General features: G+C 42.9%; 1 protein-coding gene and 1 long non-coding RNA gene across 2 annotated transcripts in view; one reads left to right on the top strand and one right to left on the bottom strand.

Annotated features, from left to right (window-relative positions):
- tmem266 (transmembrane protein 266) overlaps window positions 1–16,894 on the bottom strand; it is a 55,421-nt gene that overhangs the window by 18,845 nt on the left and 19,682 nt on the right. The window lies entirely within an intron of this gene.
- On the top strand, window positions 3,414–7,015 carry LOC121840070. Its single transcript, XR_006079362.1, has 3 exons — window positions 3,414–3,599; window positions 3,743–3,931; window positions 5,966–7,015. It is a non-coding gene; the product is annotated as an uncharacterized LOC121840070 (long non-coding RNA).

The following is a 16,894-nucleotide window of genomic DNA, read 5'->3' as shown; positions in this document are numbered from 1 at the left end:
AATAATGACAGATCTGTGCGAGGCAGACAGGGCTTTACTTCCCTGTCACTACTCTGTCACCTTTCCCAGAGTGAAGAAATACCATGATCAACATCCGTCTCTAAGCACAAGAGAGGCAGAAAGATTCTACTTCCAGGCTTCAGGACAGAGCAGGCAAACAGACAGAGAGGCAGTTATTTTTGAAGCCACCGGGGCTATGCAAAGAGGGGTAGAGAGAGAAAAGAGAGAGAATGGGGAGGGAGAGAGAGGTTGGAGCCAGAGAGAGAGAGAGAGTAAGAGTGTCCCAGTGAGAGGAGCCATTTGCGGCTACAGCTGGACCTCCGGTGGAGGACTAGATATCCTGTCCACCTGGTGCCAAGGTCCGCAGAGGGGCTGGGGGCTGGAGCAGGGCCATGCTGTGTCAATGAGCACTCCCAGGGGCTAACTGGCACACTGCTGCCCACTGCACCCCTGCCAGTCACTCTGAGCCAAAATGTGCCAACATTTTAGGAGCACAACTCTGGAGGTGACAGGGAATTAGAGGAGGATTCCATGTGATAACAGAAAAGACTTTCATTCATTCTATTTATTGGCCAGTAGTTAAAACATTTCTGCCACAGCTATGTGACAGGGTAGCACAATGACAAAGCACTTTTTTTTTAGGAAACACCTCCGTAAAGTTTTGGATTAAAAAGGCTAATTTTAACGTATATGGTTTCATAATTAATTTACAGGTCTCCCTCCAGCAAAGAAGGAAAATGTATTAATTTAATACAATGGTCAAGATAAACCCTATCTGGAAGGAGTGTAAATGGCCACCGACCTCTCGAAGCTCAGAAATTACATTTTGTGGAAATAATTTTAAACCTGGAGCACTGAAGACTTGAATTGAAGTAGTATCAGTGGTAAAACTGGGTGAGAGTGGCTATAGAACAGGCAATACTTCAAGGAGCTCCACACACACACACACACACACACACACACGCACACGCACACACGCACACACACACACACGCACACACACACAGTATTTGCAAGGAGGAAATGAGAGCTGCAGAGGGGTATGGACCAGAAAGGTTTATAAAGGCATCAGGAGTAAGTTGCGGAAGGGAGTGAAAGTGGGAGCGAGGGGAGATTGAACTGTGGTAGACAGAGGAGGAGAAGTAAACTATGGGACTGATCAATACAGCCCAGGAGAGGAGAGTAGGTGAGCTGCTGGACACGACATCAGCTGATTACAGCCCTCACAACAGACAGAGAGGAGCGATGACAGAGTGGACAGAGATATCACTGTGTGTCAGGGAGAAGGTGTGTGACTGATCACACTCAGGCACACTGTTGGTGGCCCTTACTCCTGCTCCGCTCCACAGGCTGGGCTGGGCTTGGCTCAGGCCCCTGCTAGTCTTACTGAAAAGAACCTATCAGAAAAATACTGCTTTCATTTACAGTCAGTCCTAATCGAGCCAAGATTAAAGACAAAGTTAAGGCACCAGGCCTACTCATCCCATCTGCCACCATTGTAGCCTGGTCCCAGATCGGTTTAACTCCTATGGTCATTATCATGCCAAATGTACAATTTATAACTATTTCTTTGGTCGTTGTCATGCCAATTCCTATGCACACTCATATGTGACACGCCAGCGCAATGGGGGTGGATGACGCTAGTTCCTACTTCCCAGTAAGGCCGCTTTTGCAGACATGCCTTCTTAAACATGTAAACCTTCATGTGCCTTAATTACAAACTTGTATGTCAGTTGTAAATGTGAATGTTAAATTAGGAGCCTAGTTTAGCCTGAGCTACTGTACATAGGGAGAAAGACATAATCGCTCCTAGCTAGTCATGATTGGTTGAGATAATGGAGGGCTTAACCATGCTGACGGTTGGCCACGCGTTTCTTTACACGTTTTTTTAAAGAGATGGGTGGGGCTATGGCTTAAGAGGGTGTGAACAATGCTGAATTGGCGTAAACAAAAGAGGAGCTCTCCAGCTCTCAAAATCTTTCAGAGGCATTTTCCCTACTTGTCTCCTAAGTGGGATATTACATTTTTTTTCAATTGCTACTTTTCAATACCGAAGCAACTTTTTCAAAACTCTTCACACAGTCTGCATTACCAACATGCATCTTGGCCAAACAGTTAATCTCAAAATAAGCTCGTTCGACCAGAACACTGGCAACAATTCTCAGTCAGAAAGCATACAGTACATTGTCACCTGGCTTCCATCTCCATTACTCTCTAAAATACAATACATCCACAGTTTTACAGTACTTTACATTATGCATAGCTGTGTATGTACCCTGTTTGGTTATTGAACATACATCTAACCTGGATAGATTGATACCAGAGTTCTTTCACTTGTTCACCATTTCTCTCAAAGGGTACAGTGTACAACTGCTTCATCCTTATTTTATATAGGACTCTGGCCATTGTCGTTGTGCTGACCATATTCACATTTCCAAAAGTGATATTGTCTGCCAGCACTCAAATTTCCCACAAATTGCCCCTCCCTCCTGTGGGAGGCAACCTTTGGATCCTACTGAAAAACACAAAACAATCAATATATTTCAAAATGTCAGTATATGTAAAAATGTGAACATACTATATTGTACTGTAATATGTAGTTAAATTATCATTGAAGGATGTTTTTCTGGAAAATGTGTACTATTGAAACAACTGTTGAACGCTGCAGATTTGGTTGCACCCTTAAACCGGCCTCTCTCAAAGAGAGACCATGATTTACAACATGGTCAATAATTGTGGCCCTTATCTCATCAGAGACCACCGCTCTTGGTCTTCCTCTCCTTTGTCCTCCACGCATTCTCCCTCTCCCTGCCACTCTTCTTTCCATACCAACCTGTCTTCCTTGATCCATGTTTCCAAACAAAATCATTCTGAAGCCGTCCTCTTTTATCTGTTTGGTAACGAGACTAAAAACAGGACACTTGGGTATGCTTTCAGCTGAAATTGCAATCAGCTGTGTTTAGAATGATTACAGTTTTTCTCAATTGCTAAAACACTAAAACCCATTGGCTGAACAAAGTTCTCAGTTGCCTGGACTCATTTAGCTAATTATGCAGTCTGTTGTCAATACCTTAAACCATTTCACATGGTAAAACACAATTTGCAGGTCTCACTTAGACTTTTCAGCAAAACTCTAAACACATTCTCATTCTCAAAACACATTCTGCACTCTAATGCACATGTCATCCATACTGGTAAACACAAGTGGAAACAATCAAATACAAATAGAGAAGACATGTCATTGATTGAACACAACCACTCAAAATTGATTTAACCTGTTTCAAATGATGCGACACAACCAATATAAGCCAGTTCAGAGAGCAAATAGGTTGTTGAAGGTGGGAAGGAGAGAGTCTGAGAATGGATAGAAGAAACAATGTGAGAGGATGAGTGCGTATGCGAGGTGGGCGACAAGGAGGAGGAGGAGGAGGACGAAGAGGAAGACGAAGAGTGGAAATATCTGATGAAATTCGAGCAACAGTTATAGATCATGTTATTGTCCATGGACTGACAATGAGGGAAGCAGGACTTGGAGTGCAACCCAATTTGAGCTGATTTTCTGTGTCCACCATAGTAAGGACATTCAGAGAAGAGAACAGGTACAGGATACTACTGTGTTTTTGTAATTGCAAATTTACTGTACTACACTGTATGCAGCTGTTTCAATAGACATTTGTAAAGTTAATCACTATGTATTGTACTGCATGAATATGTTTTGTAACTGCACAACTACTTTTTGTAGAATTGCAAGGCTGCCACATGCAGAAACGAGTGATACAAGACAACACACACTTCCAGGGAATCGACAGTGAGCATTTCCACTATTGACTGTGTCCTCCATCGTAACAGGATGCGAATGAAACGAGTATACAGAGTACCTTTTGAGCGCAACTCACCAAGGGGGAAAGAACTGTGAGCTCAGTATGTGCAAGTAAGTGTACATTCAGAAACATTTACTGTAATCCAGATAGTATGTGTTAGTACTGTAGACGATGTGAATGACATTACTCTTCAGTACATACAATGTATGTGAATCAGAAGCCTAATTGTACTCTACAGTAGAGGACTGTCTCTGTACGACTTACAAAATCCTACATACAGTATATTGTATTTCTACACAAACAATATTTGACTTGGAATCCTTGGACAGACCCCATGAGTTCATCTTTGTTAGATTGAAGCAGGCTTCAATCTAACAAAGAGGAGAAGGAGAGGCCGAAACATGATTGGACAGCGGGCCATTGTTGAAGTCCCTGGTCAACGAGGTGGCAATGTCACAATCTGTGCTGCTATCAGCAACCATGGTGTTCTACATCCCCATGTTACACTCGGGCAATATAACACCCAGCACCTTCTAAGATGTATTGCCAATCTAAGAGATATTTTATTTGAGCAGCAGGGTCAAGAGCTACATGAGAATCCCATTCCCACCTATGTGATAGTGTGGGACAATGTCAGTTTCCACCGAGCTGCTCAGGTAAGGGAATGGTTTAACATCAATGGGCAGTTTCATCTCCTCTTGGAGATGGAAAGTGTGTGATTGACAACCCTACACCAGAGTAAATCTGCTGCAAGCCATGGATTTAGCCTGCGGTGATATAGGTGAGGAATCATGTCAGGGCTGGATACGGCACACGAGGCTTCTTCCCCCGTTGCCTCAGGAGGGACAATATTGCTTGTGATGTCGACAAAGTGCTCTGGCCTGACCCAGCCCAAAGACAAGAAGAAGCACATTGGTCACATGTTTACTCCTTTGATTTTTGTCCCTTTTAGTATTGTATACTGTAGTACAGTGCATTGCAGGCTGTATACTGTACAATGGACAAATTGTATGGCCCTGAACATTGTGCTTTCCATTTATTAACAGGACTGACTGCTCAATAGATTGACTGGTTGCAGGTTAATATCAACAAAGAACAAGAATGACAGTATCACAGAGACAAAGGACAAGTTTGTGAGATGCAGGGTACAGTACTGTAACAATGGGGGTACAAGGAGGAGGAAAAACAAAATTGCAAAAAGCAGAGTAGTAATTTCTGATCAATTTTGAGCTACTATGATAGAACATGTTTTCATTCATCAAAAGACAATGACGGAAAAATATGAATATTTTTTTAGATTAAAAATGTACTTCTCCCTGAGAATTGTATGTTTTGAACAATGTGTTTTCTATTTCCGGTGTATTGTTAACTGACTGCTTGAGAGTGTAAATCATTTTGATCACTTTGTTTATGATTTGAGAGCAGTGTTTGATTTTGAACACAGGTAAAACTGTTTTGAGACGAATGTTTCATTTTGCGAGATGAGTCAGGTTATGTAAATAGTGCTTGAAGATGAGGTTTTGTGTTGAATGTTTTCAGGAAATGGAGCAAGGTTTCAGATTGTGTTTTAGCAGTTGAGAAACTGTAAATATTCTGCTGAGATTTTCTACATGTTTCAGTCTGGTGACTGCAGAAATGCACGACATTTGCCATCATTCTGTTTTTGAATATGTTTTGGAAACGGTGTGTTAGCATTTCAAAAACGTGCTGCAAACATATAGTTTTGCAGGTGGTGGAGTATGAATGAAAAACGTTCATGGATTTCAGAGAATGTGGTCATTGAATACATTTTGTGTGAAAGCAATGAAAAATGATTCACAGTTTGGGCCACAAACACACTGACTGTGTGAAGAGTTTTGACAATGTGACTTCAGATTTGACCAATGCATGTTAGCAATTGAAAAAAACTGTACATTTATTAACTTTTAAAGCAGCATTTCCCCTCCAATTACAGTGTATGTTACACTGTAAAAAGCATTTAGGATTTTTCAACATAAGCCCCCGTTGGGACGGGATGTCACATACGGAGTTGTCATGACTTTTTGTGCAAAGGCCACCTCTTGGAATGACACCTTGCACTGACAGTGTGTAGCACAGTGAGTCTTCAAACTGTAATGTTTATTCAAATTGTATCTTGTTGGTAGGTTCAGATGTGACGCTCTTGCAGTCCCCATTGGAGGATGATATGGCTACGATAGTAACTCTGGAGAGGACAAACGAAGTGGGGACCATGAAGTGTCTCATCTGAATCATCAACTCAGCCAGAAGCCATGAATCTTCTATCAGCCTGTCAAGTCAAAGATGAGTGTTGGATGTGTGAGGTAAGACACATTTTCTTTTTATTTGCCATGTGTAATGAATACTGTAACAAATCAGATATTTTTATGATCACAAACTGCTCTCCCAACAAGAGTACACTTTTTTTGAGCCATTGGTCATGTTGGCTGTCCTTGGACACGATCGCTGCTCTCAGACATAGTCGCTGTCCTCGGACCTGATGACCAGGGTTTGAGTGCTGACGTTGCCATATAGCCCCTCTGAATTGCTGTTAGACTGCCACATGCAGTGGCTCATTTGGATGTGTTTGATGTCTTGAAGCTTGACTTCCCTACGTTTCTCCTACAACTGGGCCTGGAGCTCGTTTAAAGATTCTAGCAGGGGAGTGCAGCTACACGTCTACTAATGGGGAAGTATGGAGCGATGAGGGAGAAAGGGAACGCCTGCCCAGCCAGCCTAATCAACTCAATAAATGGTGTGACATGTTGCAGCCAGATTGCCCTCACATTTTAATCTGACGCTGAATCTGTCCGCCAACTGCTCTTCAAAGAGAGTCAATGTTTTTTCTGGCCAGCGGTTACAGTTGCTGCACTCGATCATGGTGACAGGGATTCACGTACCGGCAACAACATTAGCATTTAACCCCTCGTAATGTGTTTTTTTTTTTGTTGACATTTTTTACTCTTTTACAACAAGGGTGTGTGCATGTCTTGAATGGGCTGCCTTTTTCACTGTATTCCTTTTCTTGGAAGAGGAAGCATGTTCAAAGTTTTTCTATTTATTTTTACGGAGTGACTTAGGTTAGCACTGTCTACTATATTTTAAGCGTACAGCCTGAGGTTTCAGTATTGCTTTTGTTGTTCAGTCAGAATAGACTTTTCCCACATTTTGTTAAGTTACAGCCTTATTCTAAAATTGATAAATACATCATCCATCTACATACAATACCCCAGAATGACAAAGCAAAAACAGGTTTTGAGAAATGTTTTTCCATTTATTAACAATAAACTGAAATATTACATTTACATAAATATTCAGACCCTTTACTCAGTACTTGTCGAAGCACCTTTGGCAGCGATTACAGCCTCGAGTCTTCTTGGGTATAACGCTACAAGCTTGGCACACCTGTATTTGGGGAGTTTCTCCCATTCTTCTCTGCAGATCCACTCAAGCTCTGCCAGATTGGATGGGAAGTGTGGCTGCACAGCTATTTTCAGGTCTCTCCAGAGATGTTTGACTGAGTACATATCCGAGCTTAGTTGGACCACTCAAGGACATTCATAGACTTATCCTGAAGCCACTCCTGCGTTGTCTTGGCTGTGTACTTAGGGTCGTTGTCCTGTTGGAAGGTAAACCTTCGCCGCAGTCTGAGGTCCTGAGTGCACTGGAGCAGGTTTTCATCAAGGATCTCTGTTCTATGCTCCGTTCATCTTTCCCGCAATCCTGACTAGTCTCCCAGTCCATGATGCTGCTACCATCATGCTTCACTGTAGGGAGGGTGCCAGATTTCATCCAGATGTGATGCTTGGCATTCAGGCCAAAGAGTTCAATCTTGGTTTCATCAGACCAGAGAATCTTGTTTCTCATAGTCTGAGAGTCCTTTAGGTGCCTTTTGGCAAACACCAAGCGGGCTGCCATGTGCCTTTTACTAAGGAGTGGCTTCCATCTGGCCACTCTACCATAAAGGCCTGATCGGTAGAGTGCTGCAGAGATGGCTCTTCTGGAAGGTTCTCCCATCTCCACAGAGGAACTCTGGAGCTTTTTCAGAGTGAGCATCGGATTCTTGCTCATCTCCCTGACCAAGGCCCTTCTCCCCCGATTGCTCAGTTTGGCCAGGCTGCCAGCTCTAGGAGAGTCTGTGGTTCCAAACTTCTTCCATTAAAGAATAATCGAGGCCACTGTGTTCTTAGGGACCTTCATTGCTGTAGAATTGTTTTGGTACCCTTCCCCAGATCTATGCCTCAACACAATCCTGTCTCGGAGCTCTACGGACAATTACTTTGACCTCATGGCTTGGTTTTTGCTTTGACATGTACTGTCAACTGTGGGATCTTATATAGACAGGTGTGTGCCTTTCCAAATCATGTCCAGTCAGTTGAATTTACCACAGGTGGACTCTAATCAAGTTGTAGAAACATCTCAAGGATGATCAATGGAAACAGGATGCACCTGAGCTCAATTTCGAGTCTCATAGCAAATGGTCTAAATTCTTATGTAAATCAGGTATTTCTGTTTTTCATTTTTAATACATTTACAAACATTTCTAAACCTGTTTTCACTTTGTCATTATGGGGTATTCTGTGAACATAGATGAACATATTTTATTAATTTTAGAATAATACTGTAATGTAACAAAATGTGGAAAAAGTCAAGGGGTCTGGATACTTTCTGAATGCACTATATGTAGCAGCTGTCTTCTATTCTGTACTGCCTGTAGTCTCATGGTTATTGATGAGTATGATTGTTGGCCCCGTTGCCACTAACTCAATGTTACTCTTTTCTGATACATTCCCACTGTATGAGGGGCTCCGAGCCCCTCTAGGTAGCACCCACCTGCCTGATGACAACCCCTCCCTGCCTGGCTTGGTGCCTGGCCTGTCCAACCCCAGGCCCCCAGTCCTGCTCTGCCTGTGACCCTGCCCAGTTTCTGGATCTTTGCTGCCCCAATCGTACCTGCTTCTTGTCCAGTCTCCAAGATGTGTCTCCAGTACCAAGATGACATTTACCATGTACAGATGTAGGTTCTTAATTTGATCACACACGCTTTTGTTTCTGAGAATTCCCCTGTACAGTAGGAAATGTAAACTTGTAGTGTAATCGAGTTTTAAAAACGCTTCTAAAGTTTAACATCTCCACTTTCAAACGCCATGACTTGATTTGCCTTAACAAAAAATGTAGCAACCTCTACAAAGATGTCCATTACTTATAATTCAATTTTCTTGTTGCTGCAGGATTATTTACTAGCTGTAGCAAACTGGCTCAAATTAAGATCCTACACCTGTAAGAACTTTAAATGTTAAAACAATTATTTTATTTAGCTTTTCCATCATTGCTAAATGTTTACTATGAGGTACATTGCCTCTTATCTTTTGTGATAACTCACTTTGGTTTACAGGTATTTTAGCTCTGGGCCTATTGTCAGTGAACCTTAAAAGTAACATTTCAAGTAAATTATTAATTGATATATGTTGATAATTTGTGTATTTTCCAGGCACTTGCTCGATTGTCTTTTAAAAGAGATCAGGGAGAATTTTCCTGTTTACTCCATATGGTCTTAAATGAGTTTCTGTTTTTTTGCTTTCCTCTGAAAAACATTAACATTAAATATTGTAACATTAAATAAATACATTATTTCTGTTGTAATTTGTCATTATTGTACTTTTACTAAAGATGACACACATTAGCAGGTTTTTGCAATTGGAGATGTCCAAATGTAACATTGTATTATAATGCTGTGTAATCACCTTCTGGTGTAAAAAACAACAACTTGTAAATGAAACACAACTACATTTTAAGTGAGAAGTAGGCAGGTTTGATGGCAAAAAAAGAAATTGACAAGAGCAGCATTTGGCCTACTTCACCCATGAATGAGGCAACAGTAGACCAACATCCTCACACACTCAGTTTTAGGATTCAATGGAGCTTTTCTTAAGTATGAAAAGGGCTAAATTGGGAGCTCTGAACCGGGTCTGCTGTGCCAAGGTTCTGAAATTGATCAAAGCTCTTGATGTCTCAATTGCACATTTTCACCAGAACCAGTCTGCTCTCTCTGGCAAGGCATTAGGAACCAGACCAATGGCAGCAGTCAACATTACTGTCGATTCCAAAAAGTAAATCAGTTTGAAAATGGCTTGGGCCAGCCTTGTTGTTCTCTCAATTTTAAAACCTGTAAATATATGGTAATGAGGTAGATGTGAGATATTTCTACCAACAGAAGTGATTGTTAAACCTGTCCAAGCCTGTCCAATATTTCTCCCTCTGTTCTAATAACTTCATGGCTCTATGGGTTCTCCATGTAGAAACTCCAACCAATTCACACCAATCTGCTGAACTCAGCATGCATAGGCAGAGGAAAATGGACTAGCACTGTGAGCTTGCAGCTAACTTTAGTTTGGGGAAGTTCTTTCCTTGTCTGCAAAGGCTTCTTGCTGTCTTTTCCTGAAAAACCCACTACCTATCCAAGCACTTAAAAAAGGCATTGCTTTCCAATTGCACTCTATTGTTTTAAAATCATTACAAATGTCAATGTAACAACTGGCGGAATCCCTGAGACCACTGCTGAATCCTCTGTGTCATCATCACAGCCATTAGAATCAGTCCCTGAGAGAGGAAAACCAACAAAGTACTAAATATGCTGAATATGGCTTCTGCTGCTATCACAGGTAATCAATTGTACATCTGAGAGGTTCTGCATTTATTAACAATTCATCACACTAACACCAGGGGAATTGGTAAATACTTTGCAGGGATTTATACAATGAAAAGTCCAAGTCAATTTGGTAGTGTAACGATGTGCGCTGAGAGTCGGGAAGCAAGTTCAGGGAGTGAGTGTTTTAATAAATAAACAACTAAATCCAAAACAAGAACCCCAAACAACGCACAGAAGTGACACTGGAATAGAAACAGCAACAATGACGACTGGGGAAGAAACCAAAGGGAGTGACATATAAAGGGCAGGTAATCAAGGAGGTGATGGAGTCCAGGTGAGTGTCATTATGCCCGTACCGCTGGTGACAGGTGTGCACCATAACGAGCAGCCTGGTGACCTCGAGGCCAGAGAGGGAGCACACGTGACAGGTAGGAATATGTGGGATTTGAAATGTTTATCATCCATCTCTAATTGGACTTCTGTAAATATACAGTAACATGTGACTGCCAGTCATTCTGACACGTGCACCCGTTACAGGAAGCAAGCCTACACTCAATCTTAAACTCCTATGATGCTGAATGTTTTTGAAATGCCACATAACTTGGAGATTCTTTTTGCACACCTGTACCATGACATAGTGAGCTTAGTGCCAAAAGGGATTCAGCCTATTCTTTGCTGAAGAAATAGGCTTTTAATATAAGGTAAATGAAGATGGATCGGCCTACATCTGCAGGGCAGCAGACAGGCTATTTCCAAAGAAAGAGTTTTCACCAGGACACTTGAACTCTCTTGCTCTCAGCCCAAAAAGCAATCTAGCCCTTTGCATGTCTGTGAATATTAACAAACCCTCAAACCAAGGCCTTAAATGTAATCTATTGTGCTACCCGGCATGTGGTACCTGCTGCACAGCCAATTTGATGGAGAGGACTGTTCTTCTGTGTGTTTGACTCCCCTCTACTCTTTTCAGAAATCCATCTACCGATACCAGATAGGTAGAATATGACTCTGGCTTCTGCTGATATACACTGCTCAAAAAAATAAAGGGAACACTAAAATAACACATCCTAGATCTGAATGAATGAAATATTCTTATTAAATACTTTTTTCTTTACATAGTTGAATGTGCTGACAACAAAATCACACAAAAATGATCAATGGAAATCAAATTTATCAACGCATGGAGGTCTGGATTTGGAGTCACACTCAAAATGAAAGTGGAAAACCACACTACAGGCTGATCCAACTTTGATGTAATGTCCTTAAAACAAGTCAAAATGAGGCTCAGTAGTGTGTGTGGCCACCACGTGCCTGTATGACCTCCCTACAACGCCTGGGCATGCTCCTGATGAGGTGGCGGATGGTCTCCTGATGGATCTCCTCCCAGACCTGGACTAAAGCATCCGCCAACTTCTGGACAGTCTGTGGTGCAACGTGGTGTTGGTGGATGGAGCAAGACATGATGTACCTACCAGATGTGCTCAATTGGATTCAGGTCTGGGGAACGGGCGGTCCATAGCATCAATGCCTTCCTCTCGCAGGAAATGCTGACACACTCCAGCCACATGAGGTCTAGCATTGTCTTGCATTAGGAGGAACCCAGGGCCAACCGCACCAGCATATGGTCTCACAAGGGGTCTGAGGATCTCATCTCGGTACATAATGGCAGTCAGGCTACCTCTGGCGAGCACATGGAGGGCTGTGCGGCCCCCCCAAAGAAATGCCACCCCACACCATGACTGACCCACCGCCAAACCGGTCATGCTGGAGGATGTTTGATCATATTACTCCTGTGCTAGCCTCCCTACACTGGCTTCCTGTCAAGGCAAGGGCTGATTTCAAGGTTTTACTGCTAATCTACAAAGCATTACATGGGCTTGCTCCTACCTATCTCTCTGATTTGGTCCTGCCGTACATACCTACACGTACGCTATGATCACAAGACGCAGGCCTCCTAATTGTCCCTAGAATTTCTAAGCAAACAGCTGGAGGCAGGGCTTTCTCCTATAGAGCTCCATTTTTATGGAATGGTCTGCCTACCCATGTGAGAGACGCAAACTCGGTCTCAACCTTTAAGTCTTTACTGAAGACTCATCTCTTTAGTGGGTCATATGATTGAGTGTAGTCTGGCCCAGGAGTGTGAAGGTGAACGGAAAGGCTCTGGAGCAACGAACCGCCCTTGCTGTCTCTGCCTGGCCGGTTCCCCTCTTTCCACTGGGATTCTCTGCCTCTAACCCTATTACAGGGGCTGAGTCACTGGCTTACTAGAGCTCTTTCATACCGTCCCTAGGAGGGGTGCGTCACTTGAGTGGGTTGAGTCACTGATGTGATCTTCCTGTCTGGGTTGGCGCCCCCCCTTGGGTTGTGCCGTGGCGGAGATCTTTGTGGGCTATACTTGGCCTTGTCTCAGGATGGTAAGTTGGTGGTTGAAGATATCCCTCTAGTGGTGTGGGGGCTGTGCTTTGGCAAAGTGGGTGGGGTTATATCCTTCCTGTTTGGCCCTGTCCGGGGGTGTTATCGGTTGGGGCCACAGTGTCTCCTGACCCCTCCTGTCTCAGCCTCTAGTATTTATGCTGCAGTAGTTTATGTGTCGGGGGCTAGGGTCAATTTGTTATATCTGGAGTACTTCTCCTGTCCTATCCGGTGTCCTGTGTGAATTTAAGTATACTCTCTCTAATTCTCTCTTTCTTTCTCTCTCTCTCTCGGAGGAGCTGAGCCCTAGGACCATGCCTCAGGACTACCTGACAAGATGACTCCTGCTGTCCCCAGTCCACCTGGCCGTGCTGCTGCTCCAGTTTCAACTGTTCTGCCTGTGATTATTATTATTTGACCATGCTGGTCATTTATGAACATTTGAACATCTTGGCCATGTTCTGTTATAATCTCCACCTGGCACAGCCAGAAGAGGACTGGCCACCCCACATAGCCTGGTTCCTCTCAAGGTTTCTTCCTAGGTTTTGGCCTTTCTAGGGAATTTTTCCTAGCCACCGTGCTTCTACACCTGCATTGCTTGCTGTTTGGGGTTTAAGGCTGGGTTTCTGTACAGCACTTTGAGATATCAGCTGATGTACAAGGGGCTATATAAATAAATTTGATTTGATGTTGCAGGCAGCAGAACGTTCTCCACGGCGTTTCCAGACTCTGTCACGTCTGTCACATGTGCTCAGTGTGAACCTGCTTTCATCTGTGAAGAACACAGGGCGCCAGTGGTGAATTTGCCAATCTTGGTGTTCTCTGGCAAATGCCAAATGTCCTGCACGGTGTTGGGCTCTAAGCACAACCCCCACCTGTGGACGTCGGGCCCTCATACCACCCTCATGGAGTCTGTTTCTGACTGTTTGAGCAGACACATGCACATTTGTGGCCTGCTGGAGGTCATTTTGCAAGGCTCTGGCAGTGCTCCTCCTGCTCCTCCTTGCACAAAGGCGGAGGTAGCGGTCCTGCTGCTGGGTTATTGCCCTCCTACGGCCTCCTCCACGTCTCCTGATGTACTGGCCTGTCTGCTGGTAGCGCCTCCATGCTCTGGACACTACGCTGACAGACACAGCAAACCTTCTTGCCACAGCTCGCATTGATGTGCCATCCTGGATGAGCTGCACTACCTGAGCCACTTGTGTGGGTTGTAGACTCCGTCTCATGCTACCACTAGAGTGAAATCACCGCCAGCATTCAAAAGTGACCAAAACATCAGCCAGGAAGCATAGGAACTGAGAAGTGGTCTGTGGTCACCACCTGCAGAACCACTCCTTTATTGGGGGTGTCTTGCTAATTGCCTATAATTTCCACCTGTTGTCTATTCCATTTGCACAACAGCATGTGAAATTTATTGTCAATCAGTGTTGCTTCCTCAGTGGACAGTTTGATTTCACAGAAGTGTGATTGACTTGGAGTTACATTGTGTTGTTTAAGTGTTCCCTTTATTTTTTTGAGCAGTGTATATTACTCCTGCCAAGATTCAGTCCAAATTCATTCTGTACTGTATTCTTACATTCTGTGGTGTTCATATCACTTCAATCTTAATTCAACTGTCTGTTGAAATGTACAAGTGAGTGCATCATTAACTGCATCGTTTGTATCATTTTTGCTGAGCAACAGTCATGTCTCAACTGTTACAGGATAAGTAGCCGGAGGACTTGATGCCAGTAGGGCACTCAGAGCAAATTTGTAATCAATCTACCCTGCACTAGTCTGGCCATGTGTAAACTAATCTAATACCACACTTCTCACCATCATTGTATGTATCAGCCCTGTGCTTCTCACTGCAGATCCAGCACACCACAGAGTCAGTCATTCCACCTCCACCCAACATGGAGACCAGTCCACATTCATCAAATGGAGCCATTTCACACTAATCTTTGGCAGGCATCTTTGTGAATGAATGGGATGGTGGGAGCAGGGTGAGAGTCCCTCCTCTCTCGCTCTCCTCCAGTCACAATACCAGGTTGACCCACATGAACCATCTGCCATTGCTGCGGCTCATCACACTGGCCCGTTGAGATCAGTGGCATATGCTGCTGTTCCTACTGCTGGAAGCTTGGGACTATGGGTGGCATGCTGATCTTGACGATGATATACCCAGAGAGGGGTTGTGGGCCTGGGTTGGCAGCTCAGAAAGGAGCCCTGGCCCCACTGGTAGCTCTGGAGTGGTCTGGGGCCTCATTTATAACCGTTGCATGAATTTTACACTAAATAAATGCATGCCCCATTTCTGAAAATAATACGTATTTATAAAAATATTGAGATTTAAAAACTTGGCGCACGCCAAAATCAGACCCGTAGTAAAACTGTGTTAAACTGAATGCGGTCGGATCATCACATAATTGGCATATATATTACTCTTACAGAATTTCCTTGTGTGCGAGGATATTGGAAATTGAATCAAAGCCTTCTAGATGATAACTTGTTTAGAACTAGGACAGAATAATTTATAACTGACTTTTTCAGACATTGCATAGTTACAGCAGATCTCCTTAATGTATAGGACACTTTTAAATGTGCCTTTAGAGGCCATGCAATTCAGTACTATAAAACAAAAGCAATTTAGATCAACAGAGTCCATATTAACAAAGGAAATTGAAGGACTAACAGTAAGGTTAGATAGCAATAAAAACTGTACCATAGAGGCACAGAAAATGCACCAAATTACTTTTCAATCTTCAATATAGAAATGCTACCAAAAACATGTATTGAAACTTGTTACAAATGATGGGTTCACTCATGATTCACCGAATTATATTTTGAAAGAGGAAGTAAAGTACTTCAAGATTATGTTTTCGTTTCAGTCTCCTCCATCTCCACTAACCAAAGTTAATTGTATGGATTTTTTCCCTAATAATAATGTAAAATTAACATCTTTACAGAAAGAGAAATGTGACGGCCAAATTACAGAGTAGGAACTTCTTGATGCAGTTAAAGCTTTTAATGTTGGGAAAACTCCAGGGCTGGATGGCATACCTGTAGAAGTATACCAAACTTTTTTTGATATACTCAGAGGACCATTATTAGCATGTTTTAACCCCTCCTATATAAACAGTAGATTATCGGACACACAACAAGAAGGTCTAATATCATTATTACTGAAACAGGACCCAAGTGGTATATACAGTGCCTTGCGAAAGTATTCGGCCCCCTTGAACTTTGCGACCTTTTGCCACATTTCAGGCTTCAAACATAAAGATATAAAACTGTATTTTTTTTGTGAAGAATCAACAACAAGTGGGACACAATCATGAAGTGGAACGACATTTATTGGATATTTCAAACTTTTTTAACAAATCAAAAACTGAAAAATTGGGCGTGCAAAATTATTCAGCCCCCTTAAGTTAATACTTTGTAGCGCCACCTTTTGCTGCGATTACAGCTGTAAGTCGCTTGGGGTATGTCTCTATCAGTTTTGTACATCGAGAGACTGAAATTTTTTCCCATTCCTCCTTGCAAAACAGCTCGAGCTCAGTGAGGTTGGATGGAGAGCATTTGTGAACAGCAGTTTTCAGTTCTTTCCACAGATTCTCGATTGGATTCAGGTCTGGACTTTGACTTGGCCATTCTAACACCTGGATATGTTTATTTTTGAACCATTCCATTGTAGGTTTTGCTTTATGTTTTGGATCATTGTCTTGTTGGAAGACAAATCTCCGTCCCAGTCTCAGGTCTTTTGCAGACTCCATCAGGTTTTCTTCCAGAATGGTCCTGTATTTGGCTCCATCCATCTTCCCATCAATTTTAACCATCTTCCCTGTCCCTGCTGAAGAAAAGCAGGCCCAAACCATGATGCTGCTACCACCATGTTTGACAGTGGGGATGGTGTGGTCAGGGTGATGACCTGTGTTGCTTTTACGCCAAACATAACGTTTTGCATTGTTGCCAAAAAGGTCCATTTTGGTTTCATCTGACCAGAGCACCTTCTTCCACATGTTTGGTGTGTCTCCCA

This window comes from Oncorhynchus tshawytscha, linkage group LG19 (genome assembly GCF_018296145.1).
Source record: "Oncorhynchus tshawytscha isolate Ot180627B linkage group LG19, Otsh_v2.0, whole genome shotgun sequence".
In the NCBI taxonomy this organism is placed as follows: Eukaryota; Metazoa; Chordata; class Actinopteri; order Salmoniformes; family Salmonidae; genus Oncorhynchus; species Oncorhynchus tshawytscha.
The sequence above is the reverse complement of the archived record's forward strand: the minus strand, read 5'-3'. Positions and strand labels throughout refer to the sequence as shown.